This window comes from Bubalus kerabau, chromosome 14, assembly GCF_029407905.1.
Source record: "Bubalus kerabau isolate K-KA32 ecotype Philippines breed swamp buffalo chromosome 14, PCC_UOA_SB_1v2, whole genome shotgun sequence".
Lineage (NCBI taxonomy): Eukaryota > Metazoa > Chordata > Mammalia > Artiodactyla > Bovidae > Bubalus > Bubalus kerabau.
Window position 1 is genome coordinate 55,726,434 of NC_073637.1, and position 24,423 is coordinate 55,750,856.

The 24,423-nt window shown below is 35.1% G+C and overlaps 1 long non-coding RNA gene across 1 annotated transcript; it reads right to left on the reverse strand.

Moving 5' to 3' along the window:
* Positions 1-525: 525 nt before the first annotated feature.
* Positions 526-23,264, reverse strand: LOC129627276 (uncharacterized). The gene is made up of 4 exons (XR_008702516.1): positions 22,807-23,264; positions 20,221-20,278; positions 19,065-19,099; positions 526-870 (listed from the first exon to the last, which is right to left on the reverse strand). It is a non-coding gene; the product is annotated as an uncharacterized LOC129627276 (long non-coding RNA).
* Positions 23,265-24,423: the final 1,159 nt, after the last annotated feature.

Genomic DNA, 24,423 nt, shown 5'->3' on the forward strand with positions numbered 1-24,423 from the left:
ATGTATGAAATGAAATGTTGTAGAATGAAGAATAAGAAATGGCTAGGAAATAAGATAGAACAGGAAATATAAAAAGGTCAAGATGGTAGTAAAGCTTCACTGTGTGATTTTAATATTTCACAAGATATAAATATAGTCATTTAAAATATAGAATAAGATCAAATGCAAAAAATCAATAAAAATAATTCAGAAGGATTACTAACCAACCAGTTCAATAGTGACACCCTTGATACAAATTATTTAAAGTTAAATTGAATACACAGGGGATATGATAAACTCTTGCTAAATTAACAAAAAAATCACCTCGTTATTCTGCATTTCAATATTCTTCCATTTAAGTAAATATTTTTCTTTTTAAACAATATTAGAGCAGAAGGAAACTTGTGGAGGTTATGGATAGATTACGGTGACAGTTTCAAGACTGTATATTATCTCCAAACTCATCAAATTGTACACGTTATATATGGAGAGATTTTGTATGCCAATCATACCTTAATTGGAGAAGGCAATGGCACCCCACTCCAGTACTCTTGCCTGGAAAATCCCATGGATGGAGGAGCCTGGTAGGCTGCAGTCCATGGGATCGTGAAGAGTCGGACACGACTGAGCGACTTCACTTTCACTTTTCACTTTCACGCATTGGAGAAGGAAATGGTAACCCACTCCAGTGTTCTTGCCTGGAGAATCCCAGGGACGGGGGAGCCTGGTGGGCTGCCGTCTATGGGGTCGCACAGAGTTGGACACGACTGAAGTGACTTAGCAGCAGCAGCAGCAGCAACAGTATAAGCCTGCTCCCACCTTCCTGATACTGCCTCTCCCAAAACAACTTCTCATTCTTTGAGAATGGTTAGCATTTTGCTGTCTGGGAATCTGAAATAGATATGAATAATGCACTAATTTAATTTCATGTCAAATCTACTCTGCTCTAAGGCTGAAAATGTATTCTCTATTCCATTTCTCATCTCAAATTAAGTTTATTCAGATTACAACATAGCCTATTAGGAATTATACAATGAGTTTAAATGACTCCATTAAGAAATTTAATAATAAGATACATAAGGCCATTCAATAATAAAATGTCAACACCATAGACATGCCATAAACTTGAATATACGCCCCTTAGCAATATGAACTTTACATGGAGGTATTAAAGTTCAAAGATTAAATCCTCTCACTAGTTAAATTTCAAAGGAATTCAAGTCTGAAATAAAAATATTCTGCCTTAGTATGTTAACAATAGAAGGGAATTAAAATGTTCCAATTTGTTATAGCACTTTGTCTTAGACAAAGTGGTTCTTCAACCTCATGTGGTGGTTGAGTTCTGTCAGCTGCTTGGATATGAGGTATCTTTTGTTGGAACTATCACAGTTCCTTTAGAGACCCAAAACTTGAATGAGATTAAGGCCAAGTCTTGAGGTACCTCATATTGTTATTTAATAGGGTAGAAATATTAGAGAGCTCACAACAATCAAGTTTAAAAGCAAGCTTATTACACTCTGAGAGGAATTAAGTTTGGGCAAAATTATGTTTTCAGAATGAATCTCTGTGTGATGCCCAACACTGTATCAAAGATTCAGAGATATCTGAGGGAGCAAGTGTCTATGAAGATTTTTGTTTTCAAGTGCATCTGTACATTAAATTGGCTAATGCTTTCTTCAGAATTAACAATATGTTCAGAATTAAAAATTAACGAGTTGAACTCACTGAGCAACAAGTGTTATTCAACTGTACACAGACTTTTATTTAGCTTTATGTGTTTCCTATATCTGGGCTAAAAATATACTCTTAGTTCCAAGAACCCTGCCTCCTAGAGAAGACTTTCAGGGGATATTCATGTATCATGTAATGAAGTAAACTGCGAGTAAACAGTAAACAGCTAGTAAACAGCATTTCAGTTCAGTTCAGTCACTGAGTCCTGTCCGACTCTTTGCAACCCCATGGACTGCAGCACACCAATGCTTCCTTGTCCATCACCAACTCCTGGAGCTTTCTCAAACTCATGTCCATCAAGTCGGTGATGCCATCCAACCATCTCATCCTCGGTCATCCCCTTCATCTCCTGCCTTCAATCTTTCCCAGCATCAAGGTCTTTTCCAATGAGTCAGTCCTTCACATCAGGTGGCCCAAGTATTGGAGCTTCAGCTTCAGCATCAGTCCTTCCAATGAATATTCAGGACTGATTTCCTTTAGGATTGACTTTAGTACTGATCTCCTTGTAGACCAAGGGACTCTAAAGAGTCTTCTCCAACACAGTTCAAAAGCATCGATTCTTCAGCGCTCAGCTTTCTTTATGGTCCAACTCTCACATCCATACATGACTACTGGAAAAACCATAGCTTTGACTAGAAGACCTTTGTTGGCAAAGTAATGACAGCATTTAGGAAAACATAACTAAAGTTAATACTTAAAATCTGAATCTTAGGTCCATTCAATCTGCTTAGAATTGGTATTTCTGTCTTGTTCTCCTTCAGGAACTTCTTTTCTTTAGACTTTTATATTTTTGTAGGCAAACTTGCAAATCCACATGCATAAATGTTAACAGCTTGAAATTAAATAATCATTTTCCCCTACTCTTGATGTCATGATCAAGCTACATGCATTTAAGGTTAGTCATTCTAAAGGCTTCCTTTTCTTTTTATGCCTATTCAAATTTAAAGGAATGGATCTAAAGTTATCTACCTAAATCTCATGCTGATAATTTCTCAGTAGTGCTCTTAAGCACAAGTAAAACTCATTAGCTCAGGAGGTCTAAAAAGATTGCACTATTTCAAAAATAAATCCATGCCTACCAGAAAAACATATCTGTGTAGAGACAAATAGCAGCCTTGCATTCTGAAGTTGCGTGCCTCTGAAACAGGCCCTCCAGACTGGTTCTTTGCTGGAGTTTCTGTTGGTAGTATATGCTGCTTGGACACTGCAGCAATCTACTTAAATTATCCAGAAATTTGCCAAGACTGGCCACACAACCTTCACTTCTGGTAAGGCCTAAAATTAACTACCTGTATTCAAGGTGGCTCAGTGGATAGCCTTATTAGAAGTAGGAGTCAAAATACCAGGTGGCTCTTTTCTTTAGGTCAGAACAGTTTAAACTCAGATGGGAATACCATACCACCTGACCAGCCTCTTGAGAAACCTATATGCAGGTCAGAAAGCAACAGTTAGAACTGGACATGAAACAACAGACTGGTTCCAAATAGGGAAAGGAGTTACGTCAAGGCTGTATATTGTCACCCGCTTACTTAACTTATATGCAGAGTACATCATGAGAAACGCTGGGCTGGAAGAAGCACAAGCTGGAATCAAGATTGCCGGGAGAAATATCAATAACCTCAGATATGCAGATGACACCTCCCTTATGGAAGAAAGTGAAGAGGAATTCAAAAGCCTCTTGATGAAAGTGAAAGAGGACAGTGAAAAAGTTGGCTTAAAGCTCAACATTCAGAAAACGAAGATCATGGCATCTGGTCCCATCACTTCATGGGAAATAGATGGGGAAACAGTGGAAACAGTGTCAGACTTTATTTTTTTGGGCTCCAAAATCACTGCAGATGGTGACTGCAGCCATGAAATTAAAAGACGCTTACTCCTTGGAAGGAAAGTTATGACCAACCTAGATAGCATATTCAAAGGCAGAGACATTACTTTGCCAACAAAGGTCCGTCTAGTCAAGGCTATGGTTTTTCCAGTGGTCATGTATGGATGTGAGAGTTGTAGCAAATGCTCTTTTTTTTTTCTTTTTTTTTTTTTTTTTGTGGTACTACTGCTGCCACATTCAAAATAATATCAATGAGCTCTGGGAAACATCACATTAAATGATTCACTTGTGTATACAGGTGCCCTGAAATAGAGTCATCCAAGGGACAATCCTTGAGTCCTTAGGAGTATTAGGAGTTTGGCTGACAGCAAACCCTATCGTATTTTTCAGTTACAGGAGGTGCACTGAAGCTTGTTATTACTAAGTCATGCAGCTCATGAAATAGTGATAGCCTAAGTCAATCAAAGATTGAGCATTAACGTAATACTAGTTTCAGTACATGGGTAGTTAATGCTGTATTTAGAGAAAGGGAAATGCTTATCTGAATTATTTCAATTCTGTTTACATAAAAGGATAATTTTATGAAGATGCTAGGAGGATAGAAAGAATGTTTATGCAGTAAACACAATGTTTACTATGAAGATATTAGATATGTTGAAAGTTAATTTAGCAACAAAATATAGCTTCTATGAAAAATGTGTAGAAAGTTTCTTACTTTATATGACTTTAGGAGTGATGGGAAAGCGCCTAGTCGCTAAACTATTTTTCTCATGAGAATTTTCCTGCATGTGAAATTTCACTGCTAAAAATCATTGATTTACTTTTAACTTACTATTCTCTATTAAAATGGGATTGTTTCTTTATAAGATGGTACTTGAATAATAAAGAAGAGAAACAAAAGAAAACCAAAACTTAAACTCTAATTCACAGAAAGGTGCTCATTCAAAGAAAAGGCACATTCTAGGAAGTAGGGAATCTACTCTATTAGGGCACTGGAAAGAAATAAAGGAGAAAGACATTTCACTACATCCCTAATGTCTTGCATTAGCCTCACACTCTATTCATCCTCCTCTTGAATTGATGCACTAGTGACATGTATTATAGTGGCTATTCTTCTTAACATATGGCTTTACTTCTATAAGGCTCATTGTTCTCCTCCTCTCTCCTTCCCCTCCTCTGTCTTTTTGTTTTGCTTGTTTTTGTTGTTGTTGCTTGTTTGTTTGTTTTGGCTGGGGCTTGTGGCATGTGGAATCTTAGTTCCCCAGCCAGGGACTGAACCCATTCCCCATGCATTGGGAGCATAGAGTCTTAACCACTGGACAACCAAGAAGGACCTCCTTCTTCTTCTCTTTATTTGGGAAAGATGATGAACCTGGACCAGTCTCAAAGTATCATACACACATGTAAAAGTCTTTACTATGACTGTTTCAGTCTGAGATCTTCTTATCCTTTTTTTTTTTTAAATTTCAGTCTGTAGAAATAGAGCCTGATTTCTCTCTCCTGTATTACTCTCAAAATTGTAATATTAGGAAGACTGTCTCATTTCTAAGGCACCTTTCATTTAAAGACTCCCACACTGAACTACAACTTTCTCCTCATTGAGTGAACATGTCACAACCTCAGTAATCAGAATGTATAGTGTATCACTGTAACTGCTGCCTTATTAACTCATTTGGGCAGCATTTATTTATTGAACAATGTATCAATAAGTGCCTTTCAAGGAAATAAACATTCTAGGTATTTTGTTCAGTCACAATTTTACAGAGGTAACTGTTTAGATAATACAGGAGCTGAAAAGACAAAGAGGAGATGGTGAAGTGCCATAAAGAACAGCAACTGAGAGGATAGTTAACATCCAGGATAGGATAAACAGAGAAATGAAATAGTATTACTAGAACTCAGAAGCCAGACCATCTGTAACAATATAGGAACTCCCAGGAAGGAGTTGCACAAGCAACCAGGCGAACAAAGAACACACACCCACTGCAGAAAAATCAACTTGGGAGAGCTGAAGTAAGAGGAATACCCTGTCTTCTCCTCTCCTACCTTTCATTGCCGAACAGTCCCTTAACAGCTAAATAGTGCCTCATTGAGCAAAACAAAAAGAAACAAACAAAAAATCACTAGGAAATAGATTTTCAGGAGAACAGTAAAGAATTGAAATTCAAGTAATAAAAAGTGGTTCAAATTTCAACTATGTACCAGGTACTCTTTTAAGTGTTAATAACAGGAATTCAGCAATAAACAAAATCAACTAATTCTGTGTCCTTGGGAGGATTATATGTAGTACTTAACACATACCAGTTACTCAAAATTACTGTAAATATAGCAGTATACTTTAAAAACACTAATACATTAAACCTTATAAAACTCTATGGGGTGAATATTACTGACTCTCTCACTGAGATGAGAAATGGAAAGACAGGGAGGTTGAAGTTCTTCAGGCACAAATCATAGAGACAGGATTCTAACCAAGCATTCTGGGCTCAGGATACCTTCTCCTTAATTCTAATCGATCTTTTCATGCTTATAGTTTCTATCCTTTCTTCATACCATAAATAAAGATAACCATAACATTGAAGAAAATTTTAAAAATCTTACAAGGTTTACATATTAAAATTTAGAAAATTTCAAACAGCATAAATTTATTACCCCCAATATAAAAATCATTTCAAACATAAGTGGATGGCCATGCATCCATGCATTATTAATGTTGCACAAAAGCATACTGAATTTTATGAGCAATAAAATAGAGAACTTCTAGGGAATGTTTCTACACCTCAGTTTTTAGAATTTTCAGATGGTGAGAACAAAGAATCAGAACCAGAAAACAGTATTATAAATTCAATGTTACATGGAGAGAGGGGGTACCATAAGGGCAATGAGAACATTTGAATATAGAATATGAACTTAGCCTACTTTACAATTTCTCTATGGCTACACAAAATCAAAGAGAGCCAATAGAGGGATTTTCTAAATTGCTGAGTGCAGCATTCCCATTGCTTGCTGCAAGGCACCAAAAGAATTCACCAGAAGAGTCTGTGCTATGACTTCCTTTGTAAACCTGTTGATGTGAATGCATTTTGATGGAGAATACATTGTATCTCTTTCCCCCTTAAGTATTCAGAGGATCAGAGATAACACTTGCGAAAGCATCATTTATAGTGCAGTATTTCACATAGAACAATAAAACAAAAAAATGTTTCTTCATAAAAGACTGAGACATTGTGATAGTAGCTTCTTTCCTCTTTCCACTGTTCTTGCTGTGTCTTGTCCCAAGTGAGTGGTAAATCTCCTGGTTTAAAATTATACGGATGCAGGTCATAATGACTGACTACATGATCTTTGATTCTTTTTAACTTAAAAACAACTCCTAGAGTTTAAAACAATTGAAATGTGAACTGATGCCTGTGGAATCCCTGCTGCTCTTTGTGAATGATGTATGAAATGAAAATCTCTACCTAGTGCAGGGAAGACTGACATCATGTAATTATAGCCATGCCGACCAGCAGTCCATTTAGTCAGAATGGAAAAAGCATACCTGTTCTAAAAGTAATTCAGTCTGGACTCTGTGGGAGAGGGAGAGGGTGGGAAGATTTGGGAGAATGGCATTGAAACATGTAAATATCATGTATGAAATGAGTTGCCAGTCCAGGTTCGATGCACGATACTGGATGCTTGGGGCTGGTGCACTGGGATGACCCAGAGGGATGGAATGGGGAGGGAGGAGGGAGGAGGGTTCAGGATGGGGAACACATGTATACCTGTGGCGGATTCATTTTGATATTTGGCAAATCTAATACAGTTATGTAAAGTTTAAAAATAAAATAAAATTAAAAAAAAAAAAAAAAAAAAAAGAATGAATACAATAAATGTGGTATTCCATACAATGGAAAAAAAAAAAAAAAAAAAAAAATAAAAGTAATTCAGTCTGCATGAAGAATACTATATGATGAGAGTCTTAGGTATGCAGTGTAAACTTTTATTTTTCTAGTCTCATTGCTCAGCTACAAGGTTTATGTTAAAGTCATTCACATACCAAATTCTTTCTTATCCTAATTTCAAATAGGTATAATAATTAATTTCTTAAAATATTGAAATTCTAGTTATCTACCTACAGGTTGTTACACAAAAGAAATTTTCTACAACCTATTCAACTGTTTGCAGAACTCTCCTTTCATTAATAGTAAGAGCAAACTAAAGAGTAAAAAGAGAACAGAGGACTGACCATAATAACTGTGCTGAAACAAATGTGAGGCTTCATTTATTTTTCTAAAGATAAGCATGGTGGGTCTGCTATCCACAACCAAGAATTATTTACTGCAAATATTCTGCAAACACATTTTTAAGTATTTGACACATTTAAATATTCATTAAAATAAAATATGCACAAGTAAAATATTTCTCATAATTCTGTGGTAGAATTGAACTCTTCATGTTGGCGCATTATATATCCATGGTATAAATTAATGATACTGATAAGAAAAGAACAAAAATATATACAGACTTTAAATATGCAAATACATCTTTATAAGTAGCCATCCTTGGAGTCTTATGAATTTATTAAAATAATGTGATCACTGAACTTAATTTTGATATTGCCTTTAGACTTGTGAGACTCATAGGACTTAATACATTTTTTAGCACAGGAAAATCATGTAACTTTTTAATAATATATTTAGGTAAGGGTCACTAAACATTGGAGAGATTACAAAAGTCAACATCAGGGAATGTGTCTTTTATTAGCTTTAAAACTTCATAGAAAATTAATTTATAACATGTTTCACCTTTAATTATCCACTGAAGTACTCTGACTTTTATATTGCCGGTGCAGAGAGTCCGTAAACCACATTTCTGCTCTGTCTGCTGCCATTTGGTCAGGCTCATATAGAGTGGGTACAAGAGGGAAGAGAAAAAGCTAGAGGGAGAATAGACTCTCTGTTTTCTACCCATTGACTTTTCTCTATTGCTTTCTATTTTGATTCACAACTGTGACACACAGTGGACAATTCGTTCCAGTAAAAACGTGATTCCTTTTCTTAAAAAGTCAATAAAACCATCCTTATCATATACTTTCAGAGATGCCAGCATTCATGTAAGACAGAATGAGATTCAGTTAAGAGTTGATGTGTTAATATATAAAACGTTTGGTTCCATCCATGGGTCCCTCTGCTGGCTTTGAGAAGACAGTACCAGCTGAGTGGTACCTTCTTATTAGGTGTCTGAGTTCTAGCCTTATGTCGCTTCTGCTCTAATCTTTTAAGTTTTAATTATCCCCATCTTCTTTTTGTACCACCAGACAACCTCCATGTACTTCATATTTCTTTTTAATGCCTTGTCTTCAATGATAATTGTGAACTATTCTCCCATCCTTGTACATTTTTGAAATTCTTCCCATTAGGTAGAGTTTACTTCCCCTCCTGTTGGATGAGTTGGCACTGCAACATGCCTTGACCAATAGCATGGGACAGGAATGAAGCCTGGCGACTTTATACTTGCTCATTTGAAGTTTTGCACTACCATGTAAGAAGTACAACTATGCTGCTTTGAGAGAAGCAGACCCTGACATTTCAGCTACCCTGAAATGTCAGAGACATTCTGAGCTGTTAGGATTGATTAGCTCAAGCTGTGCTCCCAGATATATGAAGTTGTATGAATTATCTAAGTTGGACCATTTGGAATAGAAGAACAGACCAGATGATCCCTGGCAACCAACAGAATCATGAGAAAAAATAAATCATGATTGTTTTAAGTCATTAGGTAAAGGAGTAATTGGTTACATATTAGTATATAATTAATAAAGCCTTTTTAGTACTTTAAGAACTAACCTTTATAATAAACGTCTGTTAAAACAACCGTTATGCGGTTTCTGTCTCCTGGTTGGACCATAACAGATTCAAACATAAATACTAAAACCAATAAAATAAATTGTTCAGAATGAGACTATACGGTTTGCCAGTGTTTTCTACATGCTAAACTGGCATTTAAAAAATAATCTTAATTCTAAGCCATCAAGAAAATTAATTATAACAGGAATCTGATTTTCAGAAAAATTTAAAGAATTCATTAAACAGGATAATGATGGCATAGGCTATAGCTACTTTTGAAGAAATAGCAAATTTTATGAAAGGAAATATTTGGTATATAACTACATAGTTACTATTTGTCATCTTAAAACTACTGTACAGGTCCCTGATGATATATTAAACAGAATCACATTCAGGTCACTTTATATACTGTCTTCAGATGAAGACATTAAAGCTAATACTATGCTACTGTAGAAAGTAACTATTATGAGGTATTAAGAGCATTCTTGGTTGTAGGGTAAAATACTATGTCAGTGTGAGGTGCCATGAATGAATAATAGTTATGGCAGTGAGTGTAATTCGTGCAAGTTAATGGATGGGTTTAAAATCCTGAGTTTTAAGTTTGGCTTATGCAAAGTGATCAATGAGAAAAGATATTAGGAAGTCTGTAATACTAAAAGGCCATATAACAGGAACATTTTACTTTTCAAAGCATTTCAACAGAGAAGCTAACGATATTAAAGGAGATTGTCTTTCATAGGCAGATTTGAGCAGCATTTAGCATAATTTTCTTAGGATCAGGTACTCCTAAGACCATCAAGACATAGAAAACATATTTCCAGGAAACACATAATATCAATTTATGCCTGTCAGAGCATTCTACCAAGGCAGGATTTTAGTACATCAAGATGGATAGAAGACCACCAAATCTGCAAGTATAAGGAGTGTTTGAGCATGCAAAAATGTGGAAGGAATGAATCTCCAAATTTTACCCTCAAGAACCTTTAACAAGTCCTATAACAGCAATGGTATATGGTGTTGCTTTCTTTCTTTTTCCTTTTAGTGAATTTTCACTAATACCCTCAGGTGAAAAAGCTGAAACAACATCATCCTGCTATGATTTTAACCTATACATCTCATATAAAAACAATTTATACTCTTCTTTGAATATATGTAATATTTGAAATAAAGTTTCATGTATATTTGTCTCTGCAACATCCTAAAACTGGCAACACTATGATTTTCCTCTGGTAAGTATACAAAAAGCGTGTGTCTGTGTGTGTGTGTGTGTGTGTGGTGTAGTTAGAAATAAATAGCTGATAAACAGAAGGAAGTAACTCCCACTTATGCAAAATAGTATTGAAAGAAATGTGTATGCAGGTAGGCCACTGTATAATACACAGAGAGACAATAAAGCTAGTCAAATCATAGCTCTCTGTATGCCTGTTTGAGTAAAAGTTCCACACATGAAAAAGAAAAAAGTGTGTAGCAAGCAATCTGTATTTTCGTGAAAGTTACTGGGTTAATAACATTTATATGGTACCTACTCTCTGCCAGGCATTGTTCCAAATTTTTTATATACATCAAGTGAATCAGTCCTCACAACATTATTATTTACTATAATTTTATAGATGAAGAAACAATTAAATAGTAATATCACTACTCAAAGCATATAGCTAATAAATGGTGCAGACAGAATTTATGTATACATAACCAAGTTTTGCATATACTTACTGTAACTATGGTTCAAGTTATGATATTTTTGCTAAAACTGGGGAGATTGAGAAAGTTTTGCCATCAAAATAATAAATCAAATTATATAAAAGATGTTCTGCAATGCTTAACTTGCATAACAAGCCAATAAAAACCTATTTGCTCAAGTTCATTGTAAAAGGAGAATGGTGACTACCAAAGGAAGAACTGGCATTTTCCGTATGTATTAAAAAGTACACATTTATATAAATAACATAGAAAGAAGACATTTACAGTGAATACATATCGTCTCTGACATTGTAGGGCAAGCACTCCATAACTCAGTAATTTTCCACATTGTCGGCCTGGGCTTCCTAAGGTAAAAACTAGACAATAAACAGTTCCAGATTATTATCCTTCTGGTGTGTGTGCATCATTCTTAGGTACTGCCAGTTCAAAGCAACCCAATGAGGCTTTAATTCAAAAGTGGGCAACATGAAGTTGTAGCTGCATATTCTAGCAAGCATGTGGGAGAGGTGTAACTATCTCAGGGTGGAAGAGGTGGTTTATTTACTATTTTGCTATGGTTTGAAACTTCAGTTATTCTTAAGTGTTTGATATTTGCATAAATTCTTTGGCATATATAGGATTGGTTGACATTTTAAAATCTTCTTCTCATCAGATAGATTCCCAAGGACTACTTACTATGGGAATACTAAAGTACATGGGATATTTAAATATTTTCATAAATGTCATCAATTTACACAACTCTGATTGGCTTTGAATGTCTTACATACTTCCTTACCTTCAAAAGCGTTGATTATCATTAAAAAATGTCAATCTGATGGGTGAAAACTGCTACCTTACACTTAATGCTTTTTAAATGTTTATATTTGCATTCATAATTTATTATCCATGTGTATTTTTAGTCTTATGTTGATGTCCTTTAAGCATTTGGATTGTATTTTAACTTTTTTCTCGTTTAGATTTGCAAGCTATAAATATATCAAATATATTAACTCTTGTTTCATATTGGTTAAAGTTATGTTTTATTTTAGAAAAAAATTATAATTACATGTGCTGATGATAATAATAATTTTGATTAGTGTTTTACTTTTCATGTAGAAGATTCCCTGACAGTGGAGAAATAACTTTGGTTATTCATATTTTGTTAAAGTGCTTCTTTTGTTCAAACCTTAAAAAATGGTTTCAGAATTCAAAGAGAAAGGCCAGAATATGCAAAAAAAAAAAAAAAAGATTAGGTACTGAAAGCTTACTCTTACATATATGTAAGTGCAAATGATATATGTTAAAGTATAAAAGCATGATTTTATTGATTAATTCACAAATATGTATTAAGTATTTATTTATGCTCAGTTTTTTACTGGCAACATGAAAGATACAAGTGAATTACAATGAAATTTTTCTTAAGGCACTTGTACTTGGTAAATGAATAATAGTTTAAAATAATTAATAGTTTTAAAAATAGTATTTGAAAATGTCTATATTGTTTTATCACCATAAAACATGCAATTAGTGAAATCAGTGTCAGTTTTTGGTTTTTTTTTTTTTTTTTAGTGGGCTTTCTTTTCTCAGAAATGTTGCTACAGTTCTTTTTTTTTTTTTAATTTTATTTTTAAACTTTACAATATTGTATTGGTTTTGCCAAACATCGAAATGAATCCGCCACAGGTATACATGTGTTCCCCATCCTGAACCCTCCTCCCTCCTCCCTCCCCATACCATCCCTCTGGGTCGTCCCAGTGCACCAGCCCCAAGCATCCAGTATCGTACAGTTCTTTCTACTCAAGAAATGTATCAACAATTCTAACAAGGGGAATTACATGGAATTCCTGAAACAGGAAGAACAAACAAAAAGAAAAAAAAAAAGGAAACATAATGAAGTATCTTGTGCAGATGGATAAAAAGAAGTCTGCTCAGAGGAAGTACTGAATTCTAAATAATAAAACTTAATTCTTACAATACAGTCTGGTTCACATGGGCTGGCACTAATAAACAATGACTTGATTAAAAGAGAGAGGTGTGTGACATTGGGTGTTCCATGAGAAATGTTTATTAGCACCAGATGAGTATCTGAGGAATATCACATTGAAGTCTGTCGAAGGTGATGTGGGAAATCTTGGAATCGAAAAGTTAGGTAATGTAATCAGTGATACTCTTTTTCTCAGAATTGAGACAAAGTAATTTGCTGTCTTTGTTATAACTCTCAAATTTTACTAGTCAGAATGTACAAACTAAAAATAAATGAATGTGACAGTTTGATCAAGATGTGGATTATGCTAGAGAAGCACAATGTGGAAAACTTTGTGGCTGATAAGCATTCTAAATGTAGATCAAACAATATATGCATTTTCTTTGCCTTTTTGTTAGTTATAATAATAGTTTTGTCTTCTTTCCCTGTGAAAAACAGGAAAGGATATTTCCTTCATATTGTCTAATAAACGTAACTGGGATCATAAATTTTACAGTTGCTAGCATAGGTGTTTTGAAGTGTTTTGTGCATTTTTATGAAAATCTCAAGGGCTGCACATTTATTCTCCTTACAAAGTTTTAAAATCTAATAGTAATTTGGCATGCTGTACTTTTGTATGGGCAAGAGAATGCAGGGAAAAGATCATCTACAATTTGGCATGTTTATCAGGTAGGGTCCAGATTGAAATTGATGCTATAGGGCTATAACAATGCAAACTATTATGCAACAATGATGAACAAAAATGTCTGGTATATTGTATGCATATTGTATGTATATAATATAATATATATATTATAAGAGGAAAATGAAATCGCTTTGTGACTGCATACTTAAGAAATAACTTTGAAGCAAAATTCCAAGTGAAGACTTGTAAAATGAGTTTTCTTTAGTTGTCCATCAATTAACACACATCGTTATAAAGAATAAAACTACTAATCTTAATTCTGAATTTCACTTATGTTAAATATATTCTAAATTTTCTGTACATTCCCTCCAAGAAGCAAGCATCCAAATTTTCATTTTATTCTACTATATATATTTTTTCTTTGATTACTAGATAATTTATCCATTTTTGCCATGCAATAAAAAATCTGAATAACTGATGGCACAACAAATGAAAGATTTCAATTTTTTGGAATATTTAAATCTATACCAAAAATAACAAATACAGAAGATGAGTAACAAATCAACTTTTAAAAAGTTTAGCAATAAATACCCTTCTTCTAAACTTCCAATCATAACAACCACTTGACACCTAATTATGTCTTACCTTATTTTCAGTCAATTGCCAAATATTCTGAGTAGTTACTCTACAAAAATGACCATGTGAACATAAACACAAGGTAAAAAGTGTTTACCATTTACTCTTATTTCCTTCAGATGATCATTCTCCATCAAAGTACATGTTGTAAACATTTTATTTTTCCCCACACAGGAACTAAACTGCTATATCCCATAGTAGAAACTAAAATAATTTGTTTTATAACAAGACAAATAAGGAGTCACAGGGTCTTAAATACAAATATTGGTATACATGTGGGTTAGAAAGTTCTTGTCAGTTAATATGATGGATTTTGGCCAGGTAAAATGAAACATGTGCTTTTGGTAAAGAACTAATTGTTTTGAAATTTATTTTATTTTTATATTTTAATATAAATTTATTTATTTTAATTGGAGGCTAATTACCTTACAATTTATAGGCAGCAAGTTAGAATTCAGAGATTCAATCTATTCAATCAACTAGAATATATTTAAACTAAAATTGTAATGTTACTTTTTATTCCCAGAAATAGTGGTTATTTACTTTTTAATACACTTTTTTCTTTTGTGCTACTGTTTGAGAAATCAAATCAAAGAATATTACCTTCTAGGTATGAGTTTATTTTGTTTTAAAAATGTAACAAAAGTGTATTGTTCTTATTTTAGCTTGTATTAACTTCTTAAATGTGCTGTTAAATTTCCCTCTTATGATTTAACTATGGTTATAAATCATTTTGGTTACATCCTGCACCATAACAAACAAGCCTAAGATGTAAGGGCTTAAAATATGTGCTGAGAAAATACCCACAGCTTGTGGCCTTGGTTGTAAACCTGCAAGTTAACCATGATTTTCATACTTTTAAAGGTTTGTATGGCCAGGGACCATATGTGGACCACAAGTTCTAAAACATTTAATATATGACCCTTTGCAAAAATGGTTGTCAATATCTAGCTAAACAAACCACTATTTTGTTATGTCACAATCCAAATGGGGCTCAGCTGATTGAGTCACTTATCTTGCTTCAGGTATCTCAAGTGGTTGCAGTATCTCAAATGGGAACTGGGATTAAAGCTGAAGCTGGTTAATTATAATCTTGCACTTCTCCAAGTGGCTTTTTCTCTAGTTGATACCTCATCATCCAGGACCTCTCTACATGAGTAGCCTGAATTTCCCGCCTGATTTCTTGCAGCCACAAGAGTATAGAAGAGGAAGCTACCTTAATAATATATATATTTTTTGGGGGGTGGGTATGGTTGGAGACCTTCCCTGTACTCCTTTTTTTCTTTTTTTTTTTTACCTTGTTGGTCATTTATTTTAAATACAGCAGTATGTATATGTCAATCCCAAACTCTCTAACTACTCCTCACCCACACCCTTCACCCCCTAATAACCATAATTTCATTTTCTAGGTCTGTTAAGTCTGTTTCTGTTTTGTAAATAAGTTGATTTGTATCATTTTCTTTTTTAGATTCTGCATTTAAGCAGTATCATGTGGTATTTCTTTCTTTGACTTCTCTCAGCATGACAATCTCTAGGTCCATCCACATTGCTGCAGATAGCACTGTTTCATTCTTTTTAATGGTTGAGTAATATTCCACTGTATATATGTACCACCTCTTTATCCATTCCTCTTTAAATGGACATTTAGGTTGCTTCCATGTCTTGGCTACTGTAAACAATGCTGCAATGAACACTGGGGTGCATGTATCCTTTTGGACCATGTATTTCTCCAGATATATGCCCACGAGTGAGATCGCTAGATTATCTGGCAGCTCTCTAGTTTTTTAAGGAAACTCCATACTGTTCTTCACAGTAGTTCTACTAATTTACATTCTCACCAACAGTGAAGGAGAGCTCCATTCTCTCCACTCTCTCTCCAGCATTTATTGTTTGTGGATTTTTTGATAACAGCCATACTATGGCAACCCACTCCAGTACTCTTGCTTGGAGAATCCCAGGGACAGAGGAGCCTAGTGGGCTGCCGTCTATGGGACTGCACAGAGTCGGACACGACTGAAGTGACTTAGCAGCAAAAGCAGCATACTGACTGATGTGAGGTGTTATCTCATTGTACTTTTCATTTCCATTTCTCTAGTAATTAGCAATGTTGAACATCTCTTCATGTGTCTCTTGGCCATGTGTATGTCTTCTTTGCAGAAATGTCTATTTAGGTCTTCTACCATCTTTTGATTGGGTTGTTCATTTTGATGATATAAAGCAGCTTGAGATGTTTGTAAATTTTGGAGACTAGTCTCTTGCAGGTCACATCATCTGCAAATATTTTATTCTGTTCTGACTTGATGCTTTTCTTAATGCCTGGGCTAAGAACTTCCAGAATGCCACTTCCTCTCCATTCTATTTATCAAATTAGTCACAATTCTAGCCTGAATTCAAGTGGAAAGACATATGTCCCACCTCCCAATTTATAGAATATCATCTGCCTATTGTGAGGGTCAGACATTTTGAAACCATCCACCTCCAGGACTTAACAATTTATTTCCTTCCATGTGCCAAGTATACCCATTCCCTTGTGTGTGTGCATGTGTGAGTGCTCAGTCATGTTGAACTCTTTGTGATCTCATGGACTGTAGCCCACCATGGTTCTCTGTCCATGGGATTCTCCAGGCAAGAATGCTGGAGTAGGTTGCAGTTTCCTCCTCCAAGGGATCTTCCTGACCCAGGGATTGAACCTGTGTCTCCTGTGTTTCCTGCACTGGTAGGCCTACACTTTACCACTGAGCCACCTGGGAAGCCCCAGACCCCCAAAAGTATCGTCCCTTTACAGTATCAGCTTCAACTCTAGAAATCCCTACTTTAAAATACGAACAGTGTAGATGAGGGTCCTCTGGTGTGATTTGTTTTATCTCCTTGGATATTGACATTTTTGAGCTAGGGACTTTGAAATAGGGACAGGTTTTCTGTACTCCATTCACTCAACACACAACAGTGAATGGGACAAATAATCCATAGCAGGCTCTCACTCTGGATGTAAGTGGAAAGTAGTAGGAAGAGAAGAATAAGCATCCCAAAGCCATTTGGATACATATATATATTTCCTTGATTAGAACTTCCACTTCCTTTGATGTGGCTCCCCACAGATGTTGGCTCCAATCTCCAGCCCTTACTTTGTCCTCAGAGTTAACTTCACTTTTGTCTAAGAAATGACTCAAGTTGCAGCTCATTAACTTCAGCCTGCATCCTGCTTATAGATTTGGTCCCAGGGCAACTTTTGCCATTATGAACTTCATTTATTCCTTTCAGTATAAGGTGGTATAATTCCTTTAACAACAAGTGTCAAATTATAATAAAATTATTTAGATTAAAAATACCATTCATTTCTTCCAAAGGTAAAACCTTCGCCACCATTTTCTCCTGTGAGGCTGTTGGGGTAAAGTATCCTTAAGATTCTTAGAAATCATATTTTTGATCAAGAGACTTTTATGTCTAGGGGAAAATGTTTAGAAATAACATTTTTTTTGATGTTTAACAAAGGAGTTTACAGTAATCCTTGATTTAAAATTTATCTCAAGGTTGAGTTTTACCGGCAATGGCCTAGATTTGACCTTTGCTCTGAGTCTATTGCCTACTTTCTATTCTTTTTGGTCTTCTAGAAAAACTGAAACGAATACAAAGTTTTATTTTTGAAGTCAGAACATCCTTGCTTCTTTATGTTTCCTCTCAGTTATCCTGACAAATTGAGCAGTTCCTTTTTAGCTCATCTGGCTTCTCATATACTTTATCATCGACAGATTTTTGTTTTAAACCAAACAAAACCATAAAACAGCTTACATTCTTAACATTCTGCCTCTATATCTCATTAACCAGATCAACAAGTTTTTTAGATTTCCTTTCATCTTTCATGATGCGTTCATTGACTGCTTTGTTTACTATAACTTAGGCCCCTTTCTTTTCAGCTCAAATAATTTCCTTCTTTCCTTTAATCCTAAATCTTATCAAGAAGCTTCCAGCTTCTACCCACCATGTTATCCCCAAATGAATGACACACACTGTAAGATTTTTTGTGTATGTGTGTGTGTGATAGCAATATGTTATTTCGCTTCAATATTGTCAAGTAACAGGTAACTTTAAATTTGGTGGTTCATTCAACAACCGTTTTATTCTATTCTATGATTCTGTGGGTTGGCCAGAATGAGCTAGTACAGATTGTTTTATCTGTCTGGCCTGAGTTCTCTTAAGCAGGTATAATCAGATAGTGGCTGGGCTGTCTGTTGCTTCTGTGCTATTCTTTTTGGTCTCTCTCTGTTGTAGCTAATCTTCCAAGGCCTCATCATATGCTCTTTCTAGCAGGACAACTTGGACTTCTTGGCAGCTTAGGACTCTATGATGGAGACCTTAGGCTGCTAGGTCTTCTTTTTTTTTTTTTTTAATTTTTAAATTTTATTTTATTTTTAAACTTTACATAATTGTATTAGTTTTGCCAAATATCAAAATGAATCCGCCACAGGTATACATGTGTTCCCCATCCTGAACCCTCCTCCCTCCTTCCTGAGACCTTAGGCTGCTAGGTCTTCTTAATGACTGGGTCAGAAACTGTCACAAGTAGTTCAGATTCAAGGAAAGAAGCATTCCCTCTTCTCATGGTAGACAGTGAAGGGAATGGTGGATAGGTTTCACATTGTCTTTGGAAGTCAGCTAACCCATATAAGGGGTGTTGTGTGTCTTTAAAGTCAAGTTAAACTGTTGAAAAGCAGGGTTATAGTCTATTTTTACTATTTTTATTTCCATTTTAAAGAATAAAAAAATATGCTGGCTTACCCATCTTCTTCCATGCCATAAAGAGAAACAGGATACTAGAAATAAAGTGAGGCAATGTATAAATCAGAGTATTTTTGTCAGTTTGCACCATTTTAAGGGATCACTTGAACTAGTCTAACTGAAACATTTAACTGCCATCTAGAAATTTGCAACAATACTGGAGTTTGTAACAGCTTTGGTTATATATTCTATCCTTATTCCATGGGAGGACTGTAGGCTGTAAGAGTGATATAATAAATTTGTCTTGAAAACTTAAAACCCAGAATACTGGAAAACAAGTAAGAGCATTCAATACCACAAATGATAAAAACAGTAAAATTGAAATTTTTGGAGGATTTGGTGTCCAGAATTAGCAACATCTTAAAATGCACCGTCGAAGATCCTGGCCCCTCACCCTGACAGTTACACAAAGTAGACACTGTAAAGTCCAGTACTACTGAATTTTCAACATTGTGCAAATGGGGCAATATGGCTCATATAGATAGCAATCACAGCTATCTTTTATAACAGATCGCAATTTGGTTAACTGCTCAACCTAGACATAAATTCTAGCAGCAACATTTAATGTTCAATTACTGCATCTCTTTTATTGATATTGAAAACAGCACTTCGTTTCTCTTTGGAGGATTATATTTGCATTATTTTGTGAACATTTGGAAAAGAGTAGACAAACAAGTGAAAGAATGTACTTTTATTCTATGCTTTTCAGGAGAAGGAAATTCAGACTTCTTGTTAATAATATTTTTAATCATGTTGATATCTCACGTATAAATGTTACTCAGATATATTGCTGTACCATATATTATTACCAAGGTGCTGGTTTCAATAAAAATCAAATTATAAGCTCTCGGAATTTGAGTTGATGCCTAGAATTAGGAAGTTTTATGCAACTGCATATGAAAATTATGCATAACTGCCAACTCTAGGTTACTGTAATACCTTTTGAAACTTCCTGAATTATTGAATTGAATATTCTCTCTCAACATCCCTCACTGTAGTGAAAACACCTGTACAATGATTTTATATTCAGGCAATATTCCAGGTATGTTACCATTCTTAAGGTAAAAAATGTGTGAATTTATTTTAGAAATTGAGTAAAACACCTATTTTAGTATAATCTCCACTTGGGTAATTACCATATGAAGAGTGTGCGTACCTTTTTTTTCTTTTTTCCAGCTCTTCTAATTTATTATGGTTGCATATTTGTATAGGTCCTAGAAGACACAGAAACTCACTCATTAGATTCCTTGCAATCTGTTAGTGTTAGTCTATGTAAAATTTACACGCCTTGCATGGAATTGATCACTGAATATATTAACTCTCTCTAGATTAGAGCAGATAAATTTTAGTACAGAGATCATTCTGTATTTTCCAAATAATTGCATTTGGTTGAATATATAAACTAAGCTTCAGAGACATATTTTTCTGAACTCCAATATGCAATAGTGCAGATGCACAGTAAACCTTGGAGTATCATACAAACAAATTGGCTCCTGAGCAACAACAGAGCAAATGGTGACTTCTGCACTCAAAGGAGACAAGCAGATGGTGAATAATTCAGAGAGACTCAAAATATTCCAAACTTTGAAAATTGTACAAATAAATCACAAGCACAATACAAAGAGAGGTTGGCTGGTTTGGACTGTTATAACACAGTTCAAATAACTTTATGTGTGAAGAGACCCAACTTTAATCCAGGTGGATCCATGAATCACTAAAATTATAGGTGATTTAAATATCTCCTTAGTCTTGCAGAAGTTCAATATACTTTACAGTATGCTGAAAAATACTATGGCTTATGATTTCATGTTACCCCCTGGTTCCAGTTCTACTCTTCCCTTATTCACTGTTGCCAAGTCTCATTTCCCTGCCCAGTACTAATTCAAATATGGAACATACAATTTTCACATGATGTCTCTTATAAACTATTTAAAAAATATAGATGTATTTATGTTACACCCAGATTGCATAAAATACTCAAGATCTATGGGAAAATAGCACTACAATACAAATAGCAAATAAGGTTAAGTTAAATGTTCGATTTTTCCTATGCTTGTTTACACACCACCTAGAATTCTCCTGGGTGCCATTTCTCTCTTATGATACATTTCACACTTACCCCTTTTTATCTGCTCCTATCACTTGATATTCCTAAGACATTTAGATGACTAAAAGGAAGACAACTTTAAAAAAATGTGTAAAATCTGTGAAAAAAATTATCCATGTAATAATGATAGCCTGGGGAAAAGATATGAGGTGTTATTCTTTGCTAAAATCAAGTTGAATTACTTAACCTATTTAAATATTAAAATATTTCAAAAATAAAATTGAAAATATGCATATAAAATACCAAAATCAATCATAATCCGACAGATATATAACTATAGTTAACATTTTAGTGTATTCCTTCCTAGTCATTTGATATATGATTGTCTATCCACTCAGAGATAACTTCAACTAACATTAAAACATTTCTTTACAATAATTTTTACTTGCATATTTGACACTATGCAGGCACAGAGCAACATATTAATCTATAAAGATTATATCTGAGTGGACCTAACTCTAAGAGAATATGAAAAGAGGCTTGGTGAAAAATAACAGTAGATGGTTTATTATTCAGGCTTATTAAATACATAAAATCTGATAATTCAAGTAACTCATATGAGCTTTAGAATAAATGGATAATTACTTATATTTCTTGGTAATTAAACTGACACTCCTGTTAATAACTAATAAGTACATTTTTAATATCCACAGTCTCTAAATGCAAATATGTCAATTATTTTTGGCTGGTGATAGAACAAAAGAGTGTTTATTGTTCTTTTTTAAACAATCATCAAACACATGAAAATACGCCACTTGTAATTAATAAGGAAATGGCTCAAGAAAAATCTATTTTTCTGGGAAAGTATCTCAAAAATGTCTCAACAAACTAAAATAGTGAAAGAACGACTTTTTCTTCCTAAAATCAAGAACATGACAAAATGTCTTCCATCACCACTTCTATTCAGGACGATACATGAGGTTCTAGCCAGAGCAAGTAGCCAATCAGGCAAGATTAAAAAAAAAAAAGTCCACGTTTAAAACTGCTTTATTCATAGGTAGTACGAACATGGATAAAGAAAATCTTAAGAATTACACACACAAAAAATATCTATGAAAACTAATGAGCTAAATAAAGACTCAGAATAAAGATCAACATACAAAAACCAAATGTATTTCCATACTTTAGCAATAAATAACCCCTTAAAAAAAAGTAAAAAATGAAATTAAGAAACTAAGTATACGCATTGTAACAAAAATACTTAGAATTATAGTTGACAAAAGAAGTGGGAAAAGAGACACACACAAAACCACAGAATTTTGAGTTAACTAAAAAAAAAATTACCGAAAAATTTTGTGTCCACTCTTTTATAAGCTCATGGTAATTAAGTCTAAGCAGACTATTTCAAAAGTTACAAAATATTTCTAAGATACGTAAAGCAAAAGATAAAAAAAGTAAAAAACAGCCTTAAAAAAAAAAAGAACTTTCACTGCCTGACTTCAAAAGTCAGTATAAAAAAGGTATGGCATTAGCAAAAATGGCAGTGTAGGTAACTCTCGGGGCTCATTTCTCCACAAAAACAGGGGGAGGGGAATGAGCAAAAAGTGTCAGAAACAACTTGTGGGAACTCTGGAAAACAGTGGGAGGTTTACAGGAACCAAGTGAACGCCATATCAAATAAAAGCCAGGACTCACCAGCGGTCTCGAAAAAAGGCAGCCCAGGTTCCCAGCGTGCGGCCAGGCTCCACGAAGAGCAGAGTAGACTTTCTCGTGAAACTGCATCAGTTTTTCTAGAAGTTGCCTGAAGAACTGCTCTCTTACAGGGAAACTGGAACTCTCTTGAGAGGAAAAGTTTCTATGTAGCGGGCGTCCTCGAAACATTGAAAGACAAGTGAAAAACCTCTCTGCGACCTGGGACAAAGATTCCTGGCAAAGAAAACAGGAAACTTGAGTAACTGAGAGGAAAAAGCTGAAGATAGTGTTTCTTTAGATGAAGCAGGTTATGAGAAATCGCCCGCACACAAGGTGTTTAAAAGCCACACGTATGCCCAGGACTAGGCGCATGCTCAGACAAGACCAGACAAGACCTGGGGGAGAACTCGGGAGCTTTCATCCCGGCCAGATCTTCCCGCTCAAGGCGGGAAACCGTGCTGCCGACTGGAGCGGTAAGCGGCCTTGTAAAGCATCAGAACAACTTAATAGAGCCAATCTGCTAGGACAGAAGGAAATGGCAGCCCACTCCAGTGTTCTTGCCTGGAGAATCCCAGGGACGGGGGAGCCTGGTGGGCTGCCGTCTATGGGGTCGCACAGAGTCAGACACGACTGAAGTGACTTAGCAGTAGCAGCAGCAGCTAGGACAGAAAGGTGTGTATTTTCTTACTTTTTGTTCCAGGCATTTATGGAACTTCTGTTAACATGGCAACTTGTAGCTGTTGCAGAGTTTTCTTTTGTTCCAGGCTCCACTCAAAACGAGCTGCTTTTTGGCTTATTCAGAAGATGCACGAGAGTAGCAGTCCTGAATGAGGATTATATTGCCTCAAAATCCTGAGACCCACAAGTCCCTTTTGTTCTATTGTTTTTCTTTTTTCTCTCTCTCTCTCTTTTTTTTTTTTTTTTTTTTTGGTAGGAGGGGCCAGATACAGCTATTTATTCATGACTATAAAAGGGAGAACTTGACATGTCCACACCACTGGACCTCTAGAAACTTTTGTGAGGTTGGTTAAAGGCCCCTGAGTTTTTGTTGTATTTATTTCCCACCCGTTACACAAAAATTACTTAGCAATATGTCTAGGCTAGGTGTGCTTCCTGATTACTAGGTCCAATCAACATAATCTCACTATTGTAGTGGACCAATGTGATGTCTTGTGGAAAGGAAAGGGGAACACTGTCCCTACTGACTAGACTATGGAGTAAATTTGTAGAATTCATGTGCTTCTGAGATGCCTTCTAGACACACCATGATAAAACAGCCAACAACATAGGCCTCTGTATATCAGTGTTCTGATTACAGCCCTGGTTCTGTATGTAGTCCATTAGAGTAACCATGCCCACCTTATTTATGGCAATTAATCATAGTCACTAGGCTACTGCCATCAAGGCTCCCATTGTTACCATTACATTTTATGGGCCACAATTTGATGGTAGTACTTCCGGCTCTAATGTCTGGTCTACAAGCAAGAGCTGTTACAGAGTTTTTCAAGGATGCTGGGGCTTCTCTCATAGATATATCTCTCATAGTCAAGTGAAAGATATGTCCTTTTGGACACTCCAGGAGAAGTTGAGCAGATCTACATGTTATGTAACCCTAACATT